Source organism: Equus quagga, chromosome 6 (assembly GCF_021613505.1).
Source record: "Equus quagga isolate Etosha38 chromosome 6, UCLA_HA_Equagga_1.0, whole genome shotgun sequence".
NCBI lineage: Eukaryota > Metazoa > Chordata > Mammalia > Perissodactyla > Equidae > Equus > Equus quagga.
Window position 1 is genome coordinate 1,801,239 of NC_060272.1, and position 21,956 is coordinate 1,823,194.

The 21,956-nt window shown below is 51.6% G+C and overlaps 1 long non-coding RNA gene across 2 annotated transcripts; it reads left to right on the forward strand.

The window, feature by feature from the left end:
* The first annotated feature begins 4,008 nt into the window (after window positions 1-4,008).
* On the forward strand, window positions 4,009-21,948 carry LOC124241113 (uncharacterized). 2 transcript variants are annotated; one of them, XR_006889101.1, is made up of 3 exons: window positions 4,009-4,360; window positions 10,702-10,838; window positions 21,683-21,948. It is a non-coding gene; the product is annotated as an uncharacterized LOC124241113 (long non-coding RNA). The 2 variants fall into 2 exon arrangements; XR_006889102.1 differs by lacking the exon at window positions 21,683-21,948 and adding an exon at window positions 13,177-13,680.
* The last annotated feature ends 8 nt before the right edge of the window (window positions 21,949-21,956 follow it).

The following is a 21,956-nucleotide window of genomic DNA, read 5'->3' on the forward strand; positions in this document are numbered from 1 at the left end:
GCTCAGGCCGGTGCAGTCCCAAAGGCTGTGTTTGCTGGGTCACGTGGCGGTTGCCAGGGCACCAGCTGGGGAGAGGGAAGGCGGAGCCTGGGCCTTCACAGAGGGGAGGGAGCTTTCTCGTAGCGGACGTGTTGATGCCACGGCTAGCCTCCTCCGCGCTCACAGATGAGCTCAAAGGATTTCTCCTCCAACTTTTCTCCTTCTCTCCCTTCCTTCCTCCTTGCTTCCTCCTCCTCCCCTTTCTCGTGTCCTCCCATCCTCCTTCACTACCTCTTCTGTCCTGTCATCCAATAATTTGTAATAGTTTGGACAACTCCAAATGTTTTTATTTGCAGCTTAGGTGGCAGATCTTCATTAAATTTTTTTCGATTGACTTGAAGATTAGTTATAGAAAATTTTAGCTATTTCAAGCCATTCCTCTCTCCATGGTTTTTATCTGGTTGAGATGGGTTTTCCATGGTAAAAATGAAGTAAAAATTATGCTAGGATATCTGTTGAGTCATTCATCTTTGTCGAAATCATGTGCATAAATTTGGAAATGACATTATTAGAGGAATTGGTTAATGACAAAATAACGATATTATTTTCATTTCAGAATCCTAGTCTTCATTACATCACAGTATCATTACAGAGAACTTTCCAGCACAGAATTAGCGAATGGGAACTTACTGTTCAGCTGTGTGTAAATACAGAATGGACAAGGGGCATTCTGTGAGGGACCGTGTTCTGCACGTTAGTGCGACTCGGTGGGTCAGTCTGAAATAGAATGAGCCAAGCTTAAATGGCATCTGACTTGGGAGACATGGGACGTGAACAAACCAGACTATGGCTCTCGGGCCCTGCTCTGGCGGCCAGGGGACCCGCACCCAGCTGGTTCTGAGGACTTTCACAAGTTCGGCAGAAGACCTTGCAGGTTGGTAAAACTGTTGATGTATTGACAGTTAAAAAGTTGTCTGGGTTTTTCAAAGAACTGATTTGTTTTACTTCAGAATTGTTCACAAGTAGTAACTTCAGAAAACTATGCATGTACAGTAGGAGACAGATGTGAGAATTACTACCTAAAAAATGCAGCCGGCACTTTAAGACATAAGGCTGCATTAAGATTTCTTAGACTATAAAATCTGTACATCATATTCAGAGGAATTCTGTTAAAACCATTAACTTCCTTTACTCGGTTGTTGTCATTGGTCAAGCCTGACCTCCAGCAGTGGCTCCATAAATGTCCTATGGGAAGAGCGGCATTGATGTTGTAGACGATTCCCCGGCAGGTCCTCCAAGGGGCTGGCTCTGTGTGGCTCTTGTCTCTCCCTTTTCCTGAAGCCAGTCTCCACGCGCTCCGAGGGCCTTTTGGCCATGCTCAGCCTCACTGCCCATCGACTGAGGTGGAGGCAGCGTTCTGTCCGGGCTGCTCCCATTTGTGCAGATGGACCATGGATGGAGGGCAAAGTAGAAACTGGGTGGAATAAGTGATATTTAAAGGTTAATTTTAATAATGTGGGTTCTCATGGTGTTTGATACTCACATTGTTATTGATGCATGTGTCACCTAAGTGACGTCGGGTGAGTCCCAGCCGTGTACCTAACACCGTCTGTGTCGACCCTTAACTGACTGACCACTCAATTAACACTTGCTATTCGATTTATTGTGATGGCAGAGGCCCATGGCTGAGCTCTGGGAAATTTAGGCATGGCCCCATGAACCAGAAAGATCATGGTCAGCTGACCGTCTGGACTTCAGTGCACCCACCTGCCCAGGTGCAAACTAAGTCTTGGTTCTTAACAAGATCAGACCAGAGAAGTCAGTTAACCAGTAGCTCCTTGGAATCTGTTCTGAGAAAATAATCTGAAGCACTGACAAGGATTTATACACATGGAAGTATTACTCACAGAAGTGGAAAATTGGAAAGTCTGCAGTTTAACAGTAAGTGTCAGTGTTAGTTTCCATTAACGTTCTTTTCTGTTCCAAGGTCCAATCTATGACACCACTTTGCATTTTGTGAATTTTTTTCTTTTTTTTGGTGAGGAAGATTGTCTCTGAGCTAATATCTGTGCCAATCTTTTACTTTGTATGTGGGACGCCCCCACAGCTCAGCTTGACAAGTGTGTGCAGGACCGTGCCCAGGATCCAAACCTGCAAACCCCAGGCCGCTGAAGCAGAGTGTGTGAACCCAACCTCTCAGCCACTATGTTGGCCCCTTTTTTGTGAACTTTTAAGGAGAGATTTTTTTTTTATATATTGGGCTGGTTTGAATGTTTACTATTACGCAGTTTCTACTCATACTCTGTAGAAATAAACACCAAAGCCTATTTTTGATTTGATTATTCAAATAATATCTGTATGTTCAGCTCCAACCTTAATCAGTGTTTTGGCTGGATATTGACTCAGCTATTGAGTTTATTAGAAATGCCTTGAAATGTAACGAAGAGACACCCTGAATACGTGAAGGACAATACATATAATTGATTGTTACATCGTATATAAAGCATTTGTGATATAGTACATATTAATTAAATCCTTAATACTCACAATTCTTTTTCTGTGTCTTGCGACCGTAACTTTAAGTTCCAGTTTGGTTTTTGTGTTCCTCTGCCATCCCACAGGAGCAATGAGATCAAAGCGGAGCAATGAGATCAGAGCAAAGCAATGGATCCCACTCTTGCTCTGCAGGACAGAATAGTTTAAAAAGAATCTCAAGTTACTTCAGATTCATTCAGATTTGGAGGACAAATGTGCTCACAAACATTGATTCACAGAAAAAGTGAAGTATCTCCAGTGCCCTCCAGAGGGGGTCCCTTGAGAGCCTGAACTACAGGGCCACCCCTCCCAGCGAGGGTCTGGCTTTCTCCTCCCACTGAAAACACCAAAAATCCTGGACTTGCCTTAAACACATCAGGGCGCTGGTGCAGGGTGTGGCCAAAGAGATCAGAGTGCTGAGTCAGCTCACGGGGCTCCTCCTGCAGGCGCTCCTGTCCCCAGAGGGTGAGGTCTTTGTGATGAGACAGACGGCTGGGCAGGCTGACAGGAGGCTGCTCCCTCAGGAAAAGGCGAATCAGGAAGAATCCTGAGCCAGCTCTGAGGGCCTGGGGGTTAAAGTTCAGCTCTCATCGCTTCAGGGGATTCCAAGGCCTGGGTTCCATCCCCGGGTGCAGAACCACATCACCCATCTGTCGGTAGCCACGCTGTGGCGGCGGCTCATGTAGAAGAACTAGAACGACTTACAGTAGGATATACAACCTTGCACTGGGGCTTTGGAGAGGAAGAAAAAAGAGGAAGATTGGCAACACATGTTAGCTCAGGGCAACTCTTTCCCTTCATAAAAGAGAAAAGGAAGAATTGTGCCCCCAAAGCAGCTGTGGGGTTACTGCGGAGCAGGGGCAAAACAGGGAGAGTGGCCGCAGTTCAAGTTCACATTCCCCGGTAGCCACAACCACTCAGACAGTCAAACTGCTAGGGACGCACTGCACAGATGATGCCACGGATGTGGAAGAAAGAGACAGCCCTCCCTCCAAAGGCATCGACCACCCACTGTCTCCTGTGTCTGAGCACTTGAAAAGCGAATCAACGAGGACAGAACTGGCAAAACTTGAGAGGAGATTCAGGGAGATGACAGATCCTGAGATCAGGAGACGTGGATGATGGGACAGACCCTGAGATCAAGAGATGTGGAACAGGACAGACTCTGAGATCTGGAGAAGTCGATTATCAGACAATTACAGTTACTATGTTTGAAGGAACACAATAATGCAATTGGATATCTCTGCAGGTATAGGGAACCTCAGAAATTTTCAACACAGAAGGAATATTTCTTCAATTTCTGGTTTTGACTGTATGCCGTGCTATAAATGGACAGCAGCCACACAGAGCATGTGGCTAGTGGACTGAGCCAGGAATTAACAACCAAAAATAACTCCGAATCCCTATATTTGGAATGAAGCTCAGGAACACGACAGGGGCCTCCCTGGGAACCTCTCAGGGCCTCTTTGTGTCGACTGGATCTGTTGTTGGGTCTTTTGAAGAGAAGGCCTTGCAGCTGCGGCCGTGAACACTCGTGTCAAAGTCACCTTAGTGACTCGATTGACCTTGTCTCCAGAACGTCAGTCCTGAAGAGACTCACTTCGCTCTGTGAATCCCACTTGGAGATGCTCTTGGGGAATAATCCAGAAGAGAGGAGCGGCTCTGCACACTAAGGAGGAGTGTTGGCGTTCCTCACTTCTCCGCGGGTGGAGAGATACACCAGCTGTGCCCGCTGTGGGAAGCTCTCTATACACCTTCGTGCGACAGAACAGTGCAGCTGACATCACCAGGACTGGAAGGACTATGACACAATAAGGCAGACGCAAAACTGCTCCTCTTGTAACAGGTAGGAATCAGGGTTGTTCACAGAAGACATCCTGGAGAATTTGTTTTTAATTGTTTAAATGGAATGAAGTGATTTTTATTTTTTTAAATGGATTTTATCATATTTGTGTGGTTAGTTTTTTAAAAATGTATTTGATGTGCAAACGAGGCCTTGATCCCACATTTCCAGCTCACACCCCTCCCTGGCACCATGTCTCGTCTCCAGGAGCTGAGAGACTCAGTGACATGCACCCCACAGCCGTTCCTGACACAGAGTCTCTTGTAAAGTGAAGGAGACTCTTCTGGGGGTCTGGGGTCTGGATGGTGCGCCCCGAGTCCTCGGGTCTTCTGGTCCTGTGGCTGTGTCTTTGTTTTGTCAATTGCGCCCTCTTCTCTGGCGCTCGGCTGTTTGCTGCACCCACGGCCAGGAGACCACATACTGAGAACGCACTGAACCCGGAACTTTCTGGGCCACCAAGTATTCCCGGGAAGACTGACTGAGAGGGTCCCAGAGTGTGTACCCTCCTCCAGGCCGGCCAGGTAGAGGGCAGATCTGGATTTTCCCTCGGCTTTTCCTGGAAGCCTGGGCAAAGCCAGCCCCTCAGGGCCGTGGCACCCGGATCTCCCAGCTCCACGTGGAGAGAGGATGAGGGCGACAGTCCTCTGTGACCAGAGGAGATGCAGAGCCAGGGCTCCGCCTGCAGAGGCTCTCGTCCATTTGACAGGCACCCTGTCCTGCCAGGTCTCTGCCCCGTTCCTGTGTCTCTCTGGCTGTAGGAAGCAGCAGGACCTTCAGAGGTTTGTCTGTTTTATGTATTTTTTTAATTTATTTTGAGGAAGCCTGGCCCTGAGCTAACATCTGTGCCCATCTTCCTCTACTTTATATGTGGGAAGCCTGCCACAGCATGGCTTGCCAAGTGGTGCCAGGTCTGCACCTGGGGTTTGAACCGGCAAACCCCGGGCTGCCGAAGTGGAACGTGCACACTTAACCGCTGCGCCACCGGGCTGGCCTTGTCTGTTTTAAGCAGCTGTTGTTTTCACTGGTTCTTGGTCCTCAAGCCTTGCAGTCCCTGAAGCTCGTCACCTGTAGGGGAGGGCCATTCCCTGGGTGGGAGCGGGGAGCTGGTGGAACAGATGGGTCAGCAGAGAACAGTCACTGGAGGGTGACCAGCAGGCCCCATCTGCGGGGGGGGGGGGGTGCGACCCGACCCCTGGAGACTCTGCTGTGGCTCGGGCCCTGGGCCGGCTCTGTCTCAAGGGCCTTTGAGATCGGGCCCTGTGGGGGCACAACTAAACAGGCCATGTGTGCTGTGAGCTGCATGGGTGCTGTGGGGGCCTCCAGGTGCCCAGCACTTCGGGAGCCCGGGCAGGGACAGGCTCCAGGCTCAACCCCACCGTCCTGGCTGCCCTTTTAATGCAGACGCAGCTGTAAAATGAGTAAACTATTTTCTCATCGTAAGAACGAGGAATCAGTTCATGAGTATTTTTGGCACTATATCCTCCCCTTCATAAAAAGGGGAAAATGTGATGGAAACAAATGCCCTCTCCTACAGTCTAGTCGGAAGATGAACCGTGAGGAGAGTGAAGGCCACGTGGGCGGAGGCACGGCCTGCTGGATGGCAGCCTGGGCGGGAACCACTGTGGAGGCCCATCTCAGCTGTGGCTCGTCACCGTGGGGCGCTGACCCTGCACGTTTTCAGGGGACAGGAGCAGGCTGGGAATGAGGCTTCCTCTCAGCCCAGCTCAGTGGCTGGAGGCCTCGGCTCTGGCACAGCTGGCGCAGAAGCTTCTCAGTCTGTCCCATCCTAGATGCCTCACGCCCACCCCAGCCCCCATTGTTTCAGAGAGCGAGATATCCCCCCGGAGTTTATGCGGAAAGCAATCTGTCAGAGCAGCGCTCCCCACCCTCCCAGGCTCTCATTGGATTGCTTATTGCCTAATCGGAAGAGCTTCCAACAAGGCAACACTAGAGACCCTCATTCAGGGTTTCCAGCCTCAGCCAGTTCTCTGTCCTGTGGTCGTGGGGTGGTGCGCAGCGCTCTGGCCTCTACACACAGTGCCAGCAGTAACCCCTGCTCCCAGAGCGACATCCAAATGTCCCCAGATGTTGCTGACTGCCCCTGGGGAGGTAGGGGCTAGATGGGCCCCAGCTGAGAAGCACGAATCCGTCTAGTTGGTGAAATTGAGCCATGGCAACAAGGTTAATTTTAAGAGAGATTTTTTGGAAGGTCAGCCTTGTGAAATCAGAACAGATAGCTGTTTTCAGTGTATGATGAAAGGGAGACTATTATTAATTATTATTGCTAACCCCTGGCAGGCAGGAAGGGCAGATTGGCCTGAGGGTCTGTGCCCATGAGCAAGGCAGCTGGAGTGAAAGGTCAGTCCACCCTTTGAAAGGGTCTGTGTCGGGTGGACGGGGCTGTGAGGATGGCGGTCGAGAAGACGGAGGACACGGGGGGCAAGCCAGGAAGCTGGCGGATGGCCATGTGCTGTGTACTGCCCAGTCCTCAGTAAAGTTACTGACTTCTCAAAACCAGATTGCAAGTGAATTTCCTTGGGGGAAACTGTAGTGTGTGCCTGGTAGTTCAAGACTAAACTGAGGAGGCGTTACAGACATGGCAGTGGGGACTAGGGGCCTGGGAGGTAGGAAGATTGGAAATTCACAGAAGCCACAGAGAGGGAAACCACTCACACAAACTATGCTTCTGGGAGTTTGGGCCAAAGTTACCAAAACCGATGGGAAAGATAAACCCAGGACCCAAACAAATTATTTTTTTGTTGGTGCTCAGCATCCTTTCTACCGGCGGGATTGTATGGAAACACAGTGTGTGCCGGGGTACCTGGCGGCAGGAAGAGCTCTCGCTCCGCAGCGCGGCAGGTGGCAGGCGGCAGAGTCCCGGGCTGGGAGTCTGGCACACAGGCTGGGACCCCAGCTCCGCCCTCTTGACTCTGTCTCTGGGTGTGTGACTCACCATCCGGACCTCAGCCCCTCACAGGGGAGACGCAGGGACCCGGCACCTCAGACCTGTCACAGAGGCGAGTGAGACCACAGGGAGGAGCACAACAGAGCCCCCGGGTCTCAGGATGGACGGAGGAGCTGGGTGCTGTCATCTTCCATTGTCCTCGATTCACAGGCTCTGAGACACAAACAGCTGCAGGGATGAGGGTTCAGACTCCAGGAGAAGCACATTCAATTTAGAGCAACTTGGATTCAGGGAAAATTGAAGAGATCTGAACTCCCCTTTTCATAACTTTACCTTTTGATTCTAATTCTGCCAAACGAAGTCATGTTGTCATGACAGCCCTTTCGCGCCCCCTCCCTTGGGCTAAACTTGGGTTTATGTAACTACTCCTTTCGTGACGAGTGAGCATCACCTGAGTGGAGTTCACAGTGGGAGTGGGGGCAGGGAGGGGAGGTCCCCACGTGGATCAGACTCTGGGGGTAGAGTTCAGACGGCACCCACGCCCTCCACAGAAGACACTGGCGAGCCTCCCAGTCCTGGTGGTCCCTCGAAGACCATCCCCACCCGCTTCCCCAACACAGTCGCTTGGCATCCACCCTGCCCCCGTGAAGCAGCACTTGCATCAGTGAAAGCGATTGTGTGAACAATGTGGAAGCAGAAAGCAGTGGCTGAGAGGCACGGGTAGATTTAGCACCGGTCCAGTCTCATACTCTCAGCAAGGAGGCTGTCTCGGGGAGGTCAGCGGGGCTGCTGGAGGGAACACAGTTCCCTGGGCCCGGGCCTCTTAGGACGTGGGCTTCCCAGAGCTGCAGAGAGATCTCGTCACCTGCTCTCTTCCCATTGCGTTATATAAATGAGACCTTTGGGGTGCCTGCCCAGCTCCCTAGACCTGCCCCCCGCTGCCAAGTTCTTGCCACATGAGGCCCCACCCTCGCCCTCGGCTGGGCCCACCTGACCGGATCGATAAATGATCTCTTGAGAAACTGGAGTTCATATTTGGACTCAGCTAGCCTGTCTCCACCTGTGCTGCTGCCAAGGCACCCACAAAACCTCGGGAGATGAGGCGGCACCTTCCACCTCGTGGGCACAGAGGCAGGGAAGAGGAGACTGAAGGACGGGAAGGGAGGCGCTGAGAAGCGGCAGCCAGAGGCAGGTGGGCTCCTGTGCTTTCCAGGTGCCGGCTCAGACCCACAAGAAGCCCGGTTTCCTTTGGGTTTATGACAGATCCGGAATCTCCCTATAGATTCCTCTTCTGGCTTGAGCTGTCCAGAGTGGACGGATACCAACCAGGAGAGTCAAGGACCATAAGGTAAACTGACGTCTGTTTCCACCTAGTTTCACGCACTGGTGATGTCATCTTCCCAGGAGAAAACAGAGGTGGCGGCCCTCCTTGACAGAACAGCCTGCAGTGTCCAGTTGACTGCCCTTCCTTATGTCATGTCACCACTGGAAAACCAAGAGCTATTGGCAAGATCTTTAGGTCCACGTTGCCACCTGAGGAATTTTCAAAGGGCTTTGCAATTCCTAGAGTAAGAGTGCTCGGTCGAGCCTGGGTCACTGGACAGCCATCACTTAGCTCAGATCTGGAAATTATAGCACGTTCCTCAGACAAAAACCCAGTCATGTTGGTTTCTAGTTATAAGTTATGGTTACGTGAAAAATAGGGCCCTCATCTCTCCCCTAAGACCTTGTAACCTCTTTTCTACTAGTCATCACTTCACTAATAGTAAGTTGGTGAGTTCTTAAAGCATATTTCTCCGAGGACAAAACTGAGTCTCAAATATCAGAGAAGCATTCTGCAGCCATCTGACCCTTGGGCCAGAGACACTCTTGAGTTACTTAATTTTTTTATTTTTGGGGAGGAAGATTTGCCCTGAGTTAACATCCATTGCCAATCCTCTTCTTTTGCTTTAATGAGGAATATAAGCCCTGAGCTAACATCTGTGCCAATCCTCCTCTACTTTGTACGTGGGATGCCTCCACAGCACGGCCAATGAGTAGAGCAAGTCTGAATCCGGGATCTAAATCTGTGAACCCTGCCACAGAAGTGGAGGGTGTGGAACTTTAACTGCTCAGTCACAGGGCCGGCCCCTTGGGTTGCTTAATCTTTAAAACTAGAAGTGATTGTTGTCAAAACAGCACCTAGATCTGATAAGTAGAAAAAAAATCGTTTCAATCTTACAAGGTTCGCCCAGTTGGAGCAGAAGCACAGCTGGACCCCATGTATTCCAATTCTTGGTCCGATGGTCCCCTCTGTGTACGCCTCTGTGTCTGTGATTTCTTGGTGAAATATCCGTGCTGGGTTTCCATGGTAACAGTCACCTTCTTCTGCAGACACACGCAGACATCTTGGTTCATGAAAGTTGAAGGTTTGATCAGGTCTTTAGTTGAGGACAAGCTGTTGTTTCCCAGAGGTAGTGAGATGCAGGCGATGGGTATCCATTCCTGAGGGTCACTAACCCTGTGGCCTGGGAAGGTGAGTAGGGCACGGGGCTGGTTGGGCTGCGGTGTCCTCCATTCCTTCCTGTGTGTCCTCGCTGGGCGAGTGCCCTGACAGCTGACGCTCACTGGACTCTTTCTGGTCAGGGGCCAGCCTCCAGGCTTTACCGAGACCACGCTGATTAAGGTTTTGGAAATCTCTCTTGCTCACTGCTGTTCCCAGCCCACTCCCCCAACCTCCGCAGGATCTCCAACCGCCTGCACCATGGGCTCGTCTGCGGGAAAATGCAGAGAAGCTGGAGGTCAGAGCCCAGGGCCTTGGGGAGACTCAGTCATGTTCTCTCTGGAATTTCGATTTCTTTTCTTTTCCATCAGTGCCCCACCCACCCACCGCGCAGTCACATCAGCGTCAGGCGCCACTAAACCCGGGGACTTCTTGGAGCTACTTCCCTCTCCATGGATTCTGTCGTCATCTCTCAGAGAGAGATCTACTTACAGACACCCTTTTGGAACGAGCTCCTGGTTCACTCCTGGCATGTTTTCTCCGCCGGGTTGTGTCCAGAGGGTAGTGGGTGGGACCAGAAGGTGTGAGGCCCAGAGGGTGGACGAGTGCCCCCACACTCGACCCCCGCCTCTCCTCTTGAACACATTGTGTTGTGCTTAATTTTGTTTAAAGAGAATGTCCTGGAACACATGGAAACTACAAAAAAACCACAGTGCCCAATGGTGCACAGCTGGCATCTTAAACATTCACGTTAACAACACGCTAATACATGTGACATTTGCCCATGAGCATGAAATAATAATTTGCGGTGATACCTAATTTTAAAAGACGTCAGTGAATTGCACAAGGAGTCAGCACAATTCTTCCCAATCGGGTGGAGCCATTGGGCTGAAACATGCAGGTGGGGACGGCCTTCGGTCAGCAACAGACTGTTTGTCCTTCCCTTCCTATTTCCAGTGTGGGGATATGCACCTTAGTGAGGCCGCGGTTTTACTCAGGCTGCAGAGCATCCTCCTACCTCGAGATGAAGGGCACAGGGAGACGGAGCACCAGGACTGCCGCCAGTGGGAACGCGCTGCACCCGCAGAGCACAGGTGAGCCCACACTCACTCAGAGACCCCAGGACGCTGGAGTCAAAGCCTCAGGGTAAGCGCCACGTGCCCCGGGAAAGCGCACCCACGGGTGTGGGCACTGGGGCTGAGAGGCAGGAGGGAAACAGTTTGAGCCCAGACAGGCCACTGGCAGGGCAGGGGGGAGACACACGCGTGCCCCACCTCACACGCACCCCCAATACACACTGACCCCGCCTCACGCCTCCCCCAGCCTCACAACGACCCCCAATATACACTGACCTCTCCTCATGCTCCCTGCCTCGCACACACCCCCACCTCACGTGCACCCCCAGTACACACGGACCCCGCTTCACGCCTCCTCCAGGATCACACCGACCCCGCCTCACGTCCCCGCCTCGTGCGCACCCCCAATACACACGGACCCCACCTCACGCTTCCTCCAGCCTCACACTGACCCCCAATACACACGACCCACGCCTCACGCACACCCTCAGTACACACCGACCCCGCCTCACGCCTCCCCCCGCCTCACACGCACCCCACCTCACGCCCCCCGCAAGCCCCTGCCTCACGCTGATCCCCAATACACACCGACCCCGCCTCACACCTGCTCCTGCTTCACGTATGCCCCGGCCTCATGCCCCCAGCCTCGAGCGCACCCTGCCTCAGACAGAACTCGCCTCACACCCACCCCGCCTCATATCCACCCCAGCTCACACCCATCCCCGGTCTCATTCCCACCTGCAGTCTCCTGGGAGATGGGTGAGGGGGCAGGGCCCTGGGCCCCACGTGACCCTCCTCCCATAGCTGTCCGGAGAGGATTCCCCAGACTTGAGGATTAGTCATAAATAGAAAGAAAGGAGCACAGGATCCATACAGAGAGACAGGAAGCCCACAAAAATGAAATAAAGGGAAAGGAATGAGTAAAACACACAGCAGAAGAAAAAGAAAAATGTGATCTGGAAGGGAAGGAAAACTGTCACCAAAAATATCACCTGAAACAAAATATCTCGCTTCCAAATTAAGAAACACACACAGCACACGAGGGAAGACACAGCAGTTTCTTTAAGGAGAAATAACTACAACCCAGAACTGTAACATGAAATAAGACAACAAAACTAAGACCAACTGTGACTTTATATCAGTAAATGCCCATACGTCAGCTCAGCTCACCTATGAAAAAAAGAGACTGTCAGGATGAATGACAACGCGAAATGCAGCATACCCTGTGTGTGGAACAGACCTAAGACAGAGGGATCAGAGGGTGTGCAGGCACAGGCCTGAGACAGAGGGACTCAGAGGGTGTGCAGGCACAGGCCTGAGACAGAGGGACTCCGAGGGCATGCAGGCACAGGCCTGAGACAGAGGGACTCAGAGGGTGTGAAGGCAGAGACCTGAAACACAGGGATCAGAGGGTGTGCAGGCACAGGCCTGAGACAGAGGGACTCGGAGGGTGTGCAGGCACAGGCCTAAGACAGAGGGACTCGGAGGGTTTACAAGGAAAGATGTGCAAAGCATCCTGGGGAAATGGTCCTGAAATAACATCCACATTTCGGGCCTATTTTTTTATTAGACATGTAAAAATCAAAAGAGCCACACAAATACTGGTTGAAAGTCCTCCTGGTGGTGGTGGTAGTGCTGGTCCAGAAGCAGATGAGTTAGCATCTTAGAAAGCTCAGCGTCTCACTGAGGTTCCCAGCGGAATCTGCAGATAAAAGTGACTTCAGGCCGTCTTGAAAAGATTAGTCCACTTGTGGTGCTGAGACAACTCAACGCCGTCTGAGAAATCAACTGAATCCACAGCTCACACCTTTCAGTCAAATAAATTCTAGATAAACCAGAGTCTAACTGGGGACAATGGAAGTGGGCAATGAAAATATGAGCGATTTTCAGTAAGGGGCAGGTCTCTCTCACTATGACACAAAAGTCCAGGAGATAAAAGATCAATAAAAATAATTTTTAAAATAAAATAAGTGAAAATAAAAGATTAATAAATTTGAGCGCACAAAAATAAAGTACATCTTCAACAGAAAAACAATGTAAACACAATCCGAAGAGAAAACAACCAAACTGGGGTATTTGCAACCTATAGTCCTAGAGAAAAGGTTAATTTCTTTAGTAAATAAGAATACCAACAAACCCGTATAAAGACCACAGACCTCATGGAAAAATGAGCAACAAAGACGAACAGACATTCACAGCAAAAGAAATACATTGACCTTAAAGTCATGAAAGGGTTGAGGACACCAGGAAATGCAGGTCAACACCACAGGGAGCTCTGTGGAGGGGTCTGCGAGCTGTGCGCCAGCCCTTCTCCCCTCCCCGGGCACCTGCAAATGCACCTGCGTCTCCCCTGCAGCCAGCTGTGGCCACCGTGGGAAGCAGAGTGGACAGACCGGAGTGGAGAGTGCCCCGTGGATTGCCCTCCCCTAGCCTGTCCTTGAGTGGGGACCCAGCGTGACCGCACGGACAAGACAGGATCCAAGCGCAGCAGGAAGCAGGGGCCGAGTGCCTGAGCGACTGCGTGGAACGAGCTGCTCAGGGCATGGGCACTGGCCTTGCACCAAGGAGGAAGAAATATAGGTGCACGAACGGAGGGTGTTTGTAAGAGAAAAAACCCTCAGCAGGAAGGTGGTCAAGTCAATTCTGGTACATCCAGATGACGGGAAACTGTGCAGTTTTGTTTGAACGAAGCAGCTCTATATGTGGTGATTTAGAAAAATGAAAATGCACGCCAGGGAAGAACACAGAGTGGGGTCGTGTGCAGCGTGTGCTGGGATGTCTCCATTTAAACACTCACTTGAGCTAGGGCATGGGGTGAGCGAAGGCTCTGCTGGTCTTCATCCACCTCCTGTACTGTTTAAATTTTGTTCCAGGTGCATGTGTGACCTATAGGAAAAAAACAAAACAAGAAATTCTTAAAAATAAAACACAACTGACTTTCTATCTTTTCTCCTCCCGAGACCCTCATTAAAATGATGTAAGGGGCCTAGAGCACCCAGGGCCTTGAAGGGAACAGGAGGGGCCAGCAGCAGACAAGAGGCTGCAGCCTTCCCTGGAGATGGAAACGGGGACCGATGAGCAGGAGGAGGAGGGGAAGGGGAGCGTGTGAACCCTGGGGAGGAAGACCTCCAAGGAAGACCTGAGGGAGAGATTACTCAGGGACCCAGGGAACTGTAAAAATAAGAAGCCCCTCCAATCAGTGTCTTCAAGACTAGGCTGTTCTTGGAGAACAATAAAGACAGTGGAGTTCAACAACAAGAAGTTCAACAGAGGGAAAGAGAATTCAAGAAACTAGAGTAAAAAGAATGAAGATGGGGCCAGCCCCATGGCCGAGTGGTTAAGTTCGCGCACTCCGCTTCAGCGGCCCAGGGTTTCACCGGTTCGAATCCTGGGCACGGACATGGCACCACTCGTCAGGCCACATCGAGGCGGCATCCCACATGCCACGACTAGAAGGGCCCACAACTAGGATATGCAGCGAGTACTGGGGGGATTTGGGGAGAAAAAGCAGGGGGGAAAAAAGATTGGTAACAGTTGTTAGCTCAGATGCCAATCTTTAAGAAAAAAAAAAGAATGAAGATGAAGATTCTGAGACAAAGACAGAAGATCAGACTGGGAGTTCCAGCTCTCCACTAATAGGCATTCAGGGAAGAGAATTAGATAAAATCAAATAAGGGGATTATCCCAGAAGCAACACAGGAACATTTCCTAAACTGAGGGCCAGAGGCTTCAGACTGAAAGAGCTGCCAGGGCAGATGGACCCTGGAGCATCACGACAGACCCTGGAGCATCGTGCTTCTGCCGCTCGCTGGCTCTGTCGCCTTGGGCAAGATGCTTAACCCTGTAAAAAAGAATGCCAGCCGCAACATCTAATTCATGAGATCATAGACTTGAGTGACAACGCGTGTGAGTGCCTCAGAGGGCACCTGCACGCGTGGTCAGCCACTGCCCGCAGAGTGCAGGCGCAGCACTGGATGTGTGCCTGGGGAGGGTGGCCTGACCATTTTTGTTCACACTGCACCGACACCAAGTAGGAGACCACGAGCGCAACGCCGCTGCTGTCAGAATCTTTCCACCTCACAGCCCCGGCTCACGCTTTCAATGTCCTTTAATATGGCAGGTCTGCCTTGAAGGTGAATTTGAATTTTATTTTTCAACACAGACCAAAGTAATCTTGGATCATTATTTTAAATGAAGCATGTGATTCAGACAGGACTATGGCACCCACCCCAAAGTTAGATGTGCCCTCGGCCGTCGAAACGAGGCAGTGTGGCAGCTGTGGCTCAGAGGCTGGACTCCGGTGTCAAAACTCAGCCCCACTGCCCACTTAACGAACTCACCTCCAGGAGCTGCCGTGAGCTCCCAATCATGACCGCCTCAACTGTGAAATGGGTGGCAGTGTCTCAGATCTCATGGGGGATTCTAGGGTGACCAGCTATCTCAGTCTGCCCAAGACCGAGGGGTTTCTTTGGATGCTGGAACTGGGACAGCCCTGGGCAAGCCGGCTGGCCCCCACAATCTGGAGCTTGAGAAGACTTGTCAGCAGGACACTTGGTGAGGCTCTCCCAGTCAGCCGTTCCTATTTCTCATAGGTTACTATAAAGACAATTCAGAAACAATGAGATTTTGTTGAAAAAAACAGTGAGATTGATCAGCCTGCATGCTGGCAAGCTTCTGAGCCTGTGGGCCCTCTGCATGCTGTTGCTGGGCATGGCCACTTGGCTTGTTTGACCAATGGGACATGAGCAGATGCTTGACGAGTGCACTATCTTGGGGTTGCTGCTCTTGCTGTAGGGCACATCTCACCACCGCGTGAAGAAGCCTGTTTGCTGGCCTGAGAATACATGAGCGAGAGGCAGGAGCCACTGGCCACTCCACGCACACCAGTGAGACCACCAGCCCCAGCCACCAGGACAACCGCCCGCCAGCCTCAGAACCAGGACCATGATGCAGCCACGTTAAGCCCTAGGTGTGCGGGGCTGTTATATAACTGATTGAGAGGTTTTGTTAAAAATTTAATGAACAAATCTGGAGCTGTTTGGTGCATAAAATCAGGATGTGGAAACGGTTCTGCGTACTGACATGAGAGAAGAACACAACCTTTTATAAAGTTTAGAGCTAAGACCTAAAGAAGCATATAAAACTCGCCTCTAGCTGGGATGCACAATGATCTCTTGAAGTTTTTTTTCCTATTTGAATGGCTACCTCTTTGAAAATTTCTCTTTATAAAAGAAAATTTCTTGTAAACAAATCCAGATTAGGTGTTTGGGACTTACGTATTCCCTTACCTTCCTCGTGCATTTACATCTCAGAGGAGGAAGTCTGCAATAAAAATACAAAATTCTCAACAATTAGTATCAGAAGTACGGCTCCATCATGGGGTAGATCTTTCAGGTCAGGGTTCTCAGAGTGCAGTCCCCAGGGAAACGACCTGCCCGGTTTGCCCCGTCTTTGAACTGAAGTGCCATGTTCCCAGAACCCCATCGTCTCTGGCAGACTCCATTCCGGGAACAACAGGGAAACATCATTTGGGAATTTGATAGAAAAGCAAATTCTGGGTGAATTCTGCCATGGACCCGCTGAATCAGAGCCTCGGGGAGTGGACCCGTCAGCTGCTTTCAACTGGCCCTTCAGCCGTGACGATGCTGCTGAGGGTTGAGCCCCAGTCCAGGAGGTGTGGGGTCCAGGCCAGTTGGTGAGGGCCCAGGGAGGGCTCGAGCTGAGCAGTCACCTGTATAACCCAGCGGCTGGGTGAGATCTGGAACAGCTCCCGCTGGCCAGTGGACCTGTGGTCTGACCACCAGCTCCCCAGGCGAGGGGGGTCAGACTCAGCCCCAGGCCTGCCCAGACTCAGGGGCCTCTTTGTGAGGGCTACTCTGAAGAGGGCCTTCCTGGCTCCTCCTTGCACGTGGGGACATCGTCCTGATTTCCAGCAGGTGGCACTTGCTAATCACCCCTGTTAGAAATCTGAGGAAAGCCAAGCGTTGACTCAGCTACTGGAACACAAGGTGTCATTATCTGCAAAGCACTTGCAGTCAAATTATGCCTTCAGCAGTGATGAAGAGAACTGGTAATGGGCATAATTAGTAGTTGGGTGCAGTCGTGTGAAATTAGAAAGCATACTCGCTTGTGCTCCAGTAACACTGAGACTAGTAAGCACAGATTTTTTGAGGAGGAAAAAAAAGGGGTGACATTCTGAAATTCAGCACCTGTTTCCTCCATCACGTTTTTCACTCACTGTGCTTTGTGGTGCTATGCCAACATCATCCATCCTGGTGAAAGTATATGAGATGCCTTCACGGGACTGAGAAGAAAATACAACAATTTAGTGATGAGTGTGTGTAACCAAAACTGCAATCTCCTTCTATTTCTTAAGGAGAAAACTGGAGGCAAAGTAAAAACAGTGACCCTATAAATTTTTGTTATAGCCCCATTATTTCACAGTTGCCTTAGAAGAAAAAGCACACAGTGTAAGTTTTCTGCTACCTGAGAAATTGCCCCACGTGGTATCGACTTGGCAACTCCCATGTGTGACTGTCTGTAGTCTTGGGGATCTTTAGCAAAAGCAGTAGGACCAATGGTTGTGGGGCCACTCTGAGCATGAGCTGCGGGCAGCAGAACGGAGGCGACATGGGCCCTGAGCCCCGACCTCTCCCACAAGCCAACGAAGGAAACCTAGTCAGTCACAGCAGCCCATCAAGCCAGATGGAAACTGTGCGAGTCCCACCTCACATGGAATGTGCCCGGTGCCTGCTGTGCACTGACCCTGGGAAACCTCGGCTACTCTGGCTGTTTCCCAGATTCTGGAGACAAGCGGGCATTGGGATTAGCAGTGACGAGGGCCTCTCAGAGTTTTGAATAGATTGTCTTGTAACTTGTCTCAGAACTTAGCCAGGAATGAAGCATTTCACTATCGTCCCAGGAAGTTAAATATAGCTGGCCATCCTCACCAGTGCCCTGGGTTGTGCTGGGCCTTGCCAATTAGCTCTGAAAGTCTCATAGAAAAGCCAGGCTTTCAAGGGCATTGTGAACATGGTCGAGAGTTTAAAACAATTCTGTTAGTACAAAAGCCTTTGAATATCTGAGTCTATCTTGAGAGAGTTTCATGCTGATAATTACACAATCGTGCCTGTTTATACATAGTTTAAACGCTGGCATTTAGTTTAGAGAAGAACAAAAAAATGAAAACAAAGATGAAACGAAAGTACAAGATCGTCTCAAAAAAGAACCAAACACTGTCCTTTTGAAACGGGATTTCAAAATACCCTACAGTCGTTCTTTGTATTTCTGATTATTTCATGGGAAACCAGGACACAGACGACGCTAACACACACTTAGCAAGTCAAGATAGAGCCAGGAACAAAATGTCAACGCCAGATTCTTGTTCTGAGCTCGAGCAGTTGCTTCTGCTTACTTTTCTCAGCTCTCTGCCTTAAACCCACTTAAGAGTTAAAGAAAATCAATCTGTGTGTTTCCTGCCTGCACTTCTCAACTGCCTTTTTAAACTCAGCGTTGAGGGCTGGAAAGGAATTTGGGGAAATCCACCAGAAGGTTCCCACCGGGTTGGTTCAGAAATGGTGCTGGCGGCTTCCCATCTCCTGAACACCTGCCAACCCCCGACGGGAAGTCCCGGGATCCTGGACACTCTGCTCACAGGGGGCCTTGGCCATTGACCAGGAGTGGAGGGCTTGCCCAATGGCTCTGGAACCGGCCTGAGGCGGCTGGAGCTGCTATCCTCCCTGCGCCCCTTGCGGGAAGCCCTCCTCCAAAAGCAGGAAGGAAGCGACGGCTGAGTCACCAGCTCAGGCTCTCACTCCCGTCCGGGTGGCCTATAGACCCAGCAGGCATTGCTCACTCTGGAAGCTGGGCTCAGGACCCAGCAGCCTGAGTTTCAGTCCTTTCTGTCTTCAGATTTGTATTCGCCGTAGTTTAAAAACTACAGTGAACGAGGTTCAAAAAGCCTGACTTTGGATTCTCGGAGTGAGTGGAAAGGTGCCAGTGGAGACTGGACTTTTTCCTTTTACAATGAAGAACTGCTGCTTAAAAGCTCAGAGACTCGCTGTGTGGCTTTGGGAAAGTAACCGAACCTCTGTTTCTGCGCTTACATGAAGCAGGGCTTGTATGGAATGTAACTCCTTGCTGGGAGAGTCCAGCGAGGGAGAGTGACGTCCCAGCCTGGTGCAGCTAACAGCAGGTGCAGTGGCCACCACCGCCAACGCTGCCATTCTTACTACTAGGTAGATGCACGTAGTAGGATCCACGGAGCAGATTCTCAAGGATTTGAAAAAAAGAAAAAAACTATAAAAGCATCATCTGGATGCAGATGAGTGTTCTGTTTATGGTTCAGAGTCCTAGATAGGTATCTTCACTCCACCAAGTCAGGAGAGACAGACAATTAGCAATTGATTATGCATAGCACAGGTCAGGTAGCGATAAATGCTATGAAGAGGACCAAAGCAGAGGGAAGAGACAGAGGGTGAGGGAGGAGGGGAGGACAGTTATTTGATGTAAGGTATTCAGAGAAACGTCCCTGACAAGCGTCACTGGAGCAAAGTCCCAAAGGAAGAAGAGAGCAACAGGTGCGTGTCCTGGGCAGAACCATCCAGGGGAGAGACCAGCAAGGAGGCCCAGGGGCCTGGAGGGTGAGAAACATACAGGTGGGAGGCAAGGTCGGAGGACAGCAGAGCTGGATCACACAGGGGCTTGTTTGCATGGTGGGGTTTGGGATTTTAGACCGACTCCAGTCCGGGGTGTGAGCAGAGCAGTCGCATGCCTGAGTCCAGGTCCCAGAAGGCGACTCTCCCTGCGGAGTAAGGAATAGAGGTCATTCCCGTGGTGGTGGGTCCTGCTCACCACGCTCTGATTGGCCCTACACTTCTAGCCTGGTGAAATAGAAATCTGGTTTTAAAGAACCACCTTAATGAGACGGAGACCTCTCCTACGACTCCACATCTTTACTTCAAAGGTAGCTTCAGAGTGGCTGTAGGATCAGGGGACATCCCAGGAGTTAGTGACTTTATCTCCATAAATTTATATTCTGAGTCCCTCCGACCGCATAAGCCAGAGTTTAGCTAGAATTGCAGATGATAATCCAGCCGGGAGTCCAAAGTACGTTTCAGCCCAGGGCCCATCTGTCTGACGGGTCCTCCAGCCGCCTTTCCTCCTCCTGCCCAGGCTGCTCGAAGCTGCTGTCTCTACCGTGGTCCATCGAGTAGGAGAGGCAGAGATGAAGGCTGGACCACAGGGTGATGGGCCTCGTCTGTGCTGGCGTCGTCAGGGCCATGTCCTCATTAGGGGCACATTGCTGCTCGCACGGTGCTTCCTCCAGGGGAAAGAGGGACCCTAATTGTGCCTGCTGTCGTGTGACCTGAACGATGCAGGGGGCTCTGATGGGGTGTGAGACCGTGGCCTCCTTTACCTGGTCCCCTCACATACACAGGAGCCCACGGGGCCCAGCTGGGCGGTCCCATGGCCCAGGGCAAACCTGCGGGGCCTCCGTGCCCACACAGTGAAATGTGGAGGGACACGGTGTTCTGGAGGGAGGGGTGGAGTCCTGTTGTCAGCACCTCCGTCACGACGTGACGATGGCGTGCACGGAGAGAGGCAGGAGCATCGGGGCGTCCTCGAACTTCCCGTGATGTCGCTTCGCAGTGACTGAAACTGGTGATGGGAAAGTAGCGCTTTGGAAGGCTGCTCACAGGCACTTTGTCCAGGAAGCGAGGGCCTTGCGTGCGGCCACACGGACTGCAAGCAGTTCCCATCAGATGCTCCACCGGACGGCCTGGGAGGAACGGCCCTGAGGGCTCCTGTTCCTGCGTGCACCCTTGACTCTTCCCCTGCCTCCGACACAAGGTACCCTGCGTGAGTGTAGGGGAAGCACGCCCACCAGCAGAACGGGCAGAAACCATGACCCCACAGCTCCCCAGAGCTGGCCGGATCCCTGCCCCTGCCTGCCCTGGCCCAGACCCGCCCAGCTGAGCACCAGTTGCTCGACCAAGCAGACCAGCGTTGGGCTGCGTGGGTCCTGGGCTGTGCAGGAGAGTGAACGGGCCTGGAGCAGGCGCCTGCCCCATGTCCACATCTCTGGAGGGCCACAGCCCAGAAGGCAGGGTTCTGCCTCCAGCCCTGGAGCCTCACGCCCACTATGTACAGACGGTCCTCACCTCCAGGGAGGGAGAGGTGGCAGGGGGCACTTTGTGGGTGTGACAGCATTGGACCCAGACTCAGAAGACAGGGTACCTCTCCCAGCTGGACCCTAACTTGTCCTGGGTCCCAGGCTCTCCCCAACCTCGCTTTAGTCTCTTCACCTAAAGACAAAGGTGGGTGAGACAGGTGAGGGGCATCAACCAGAATAGGGCATTTCACACTGCGGGTCGCAACCAGCTGCCTGCTGGGAAAGGCTTAACAACCGGCTGGAGAGAGCGGGGCTGTGTTGAGGCTGCTGGTCCCCGTGGTGCAGACGCTCTGAGCTGGGAAGAGACACAAAGGGCAGGTCATTGAAAGGTGTTTCCGCCACACAATAGACACTGATAACCTCAAGAGCACGGGCCCCTATAATTTCATAAACTTGGAAAGCTTATACAATTTAACTTAACAATGGTTCTGTTAACAACCAATCCTGACAAGTTACTGGTTGGATCTGGCGAGCCAGTACCTCCAGCACACTAGTGGCTCACTATGTAACTGAGGGGCCCGAAACCAATTTTAAAAGTCAAATAAACCAGATTAGTTTAAGTGAAGCTAGAATAGACTATAAAATCACAGCACGTTCCACCTAGTCAGGATGAGTACTGTTTTGTAAAATTTGTGTGAGGATCAGGTCGTGACCTAAAATGTATTTACTTTTGTGGGTCTTTTAATAGGAAGTTGGAGCCGTTCTGGAAGCTGGAAGCTGCTCTTCTGCCCGATGCTGGTTTGAGAGGCAGTCAGGAGGGCTCCACCCCTGTCAATAGGACCAAAGTCCCAGAGTCGAGAGCTCGGCTGGGCCACTTCCTGAGGGAGATGCAGCTCCACGAGGCCTGGAGGCTGAGGAGAGTCAGGAGGAGACGCTGGAGAGGAGGGCCCAGCGTGGCCCAGCCTGCCCTGCGGCTCCTGGGGCTGCAGGTGCCAGTCGCACCTTCAGGGCTGCGGTTGGGT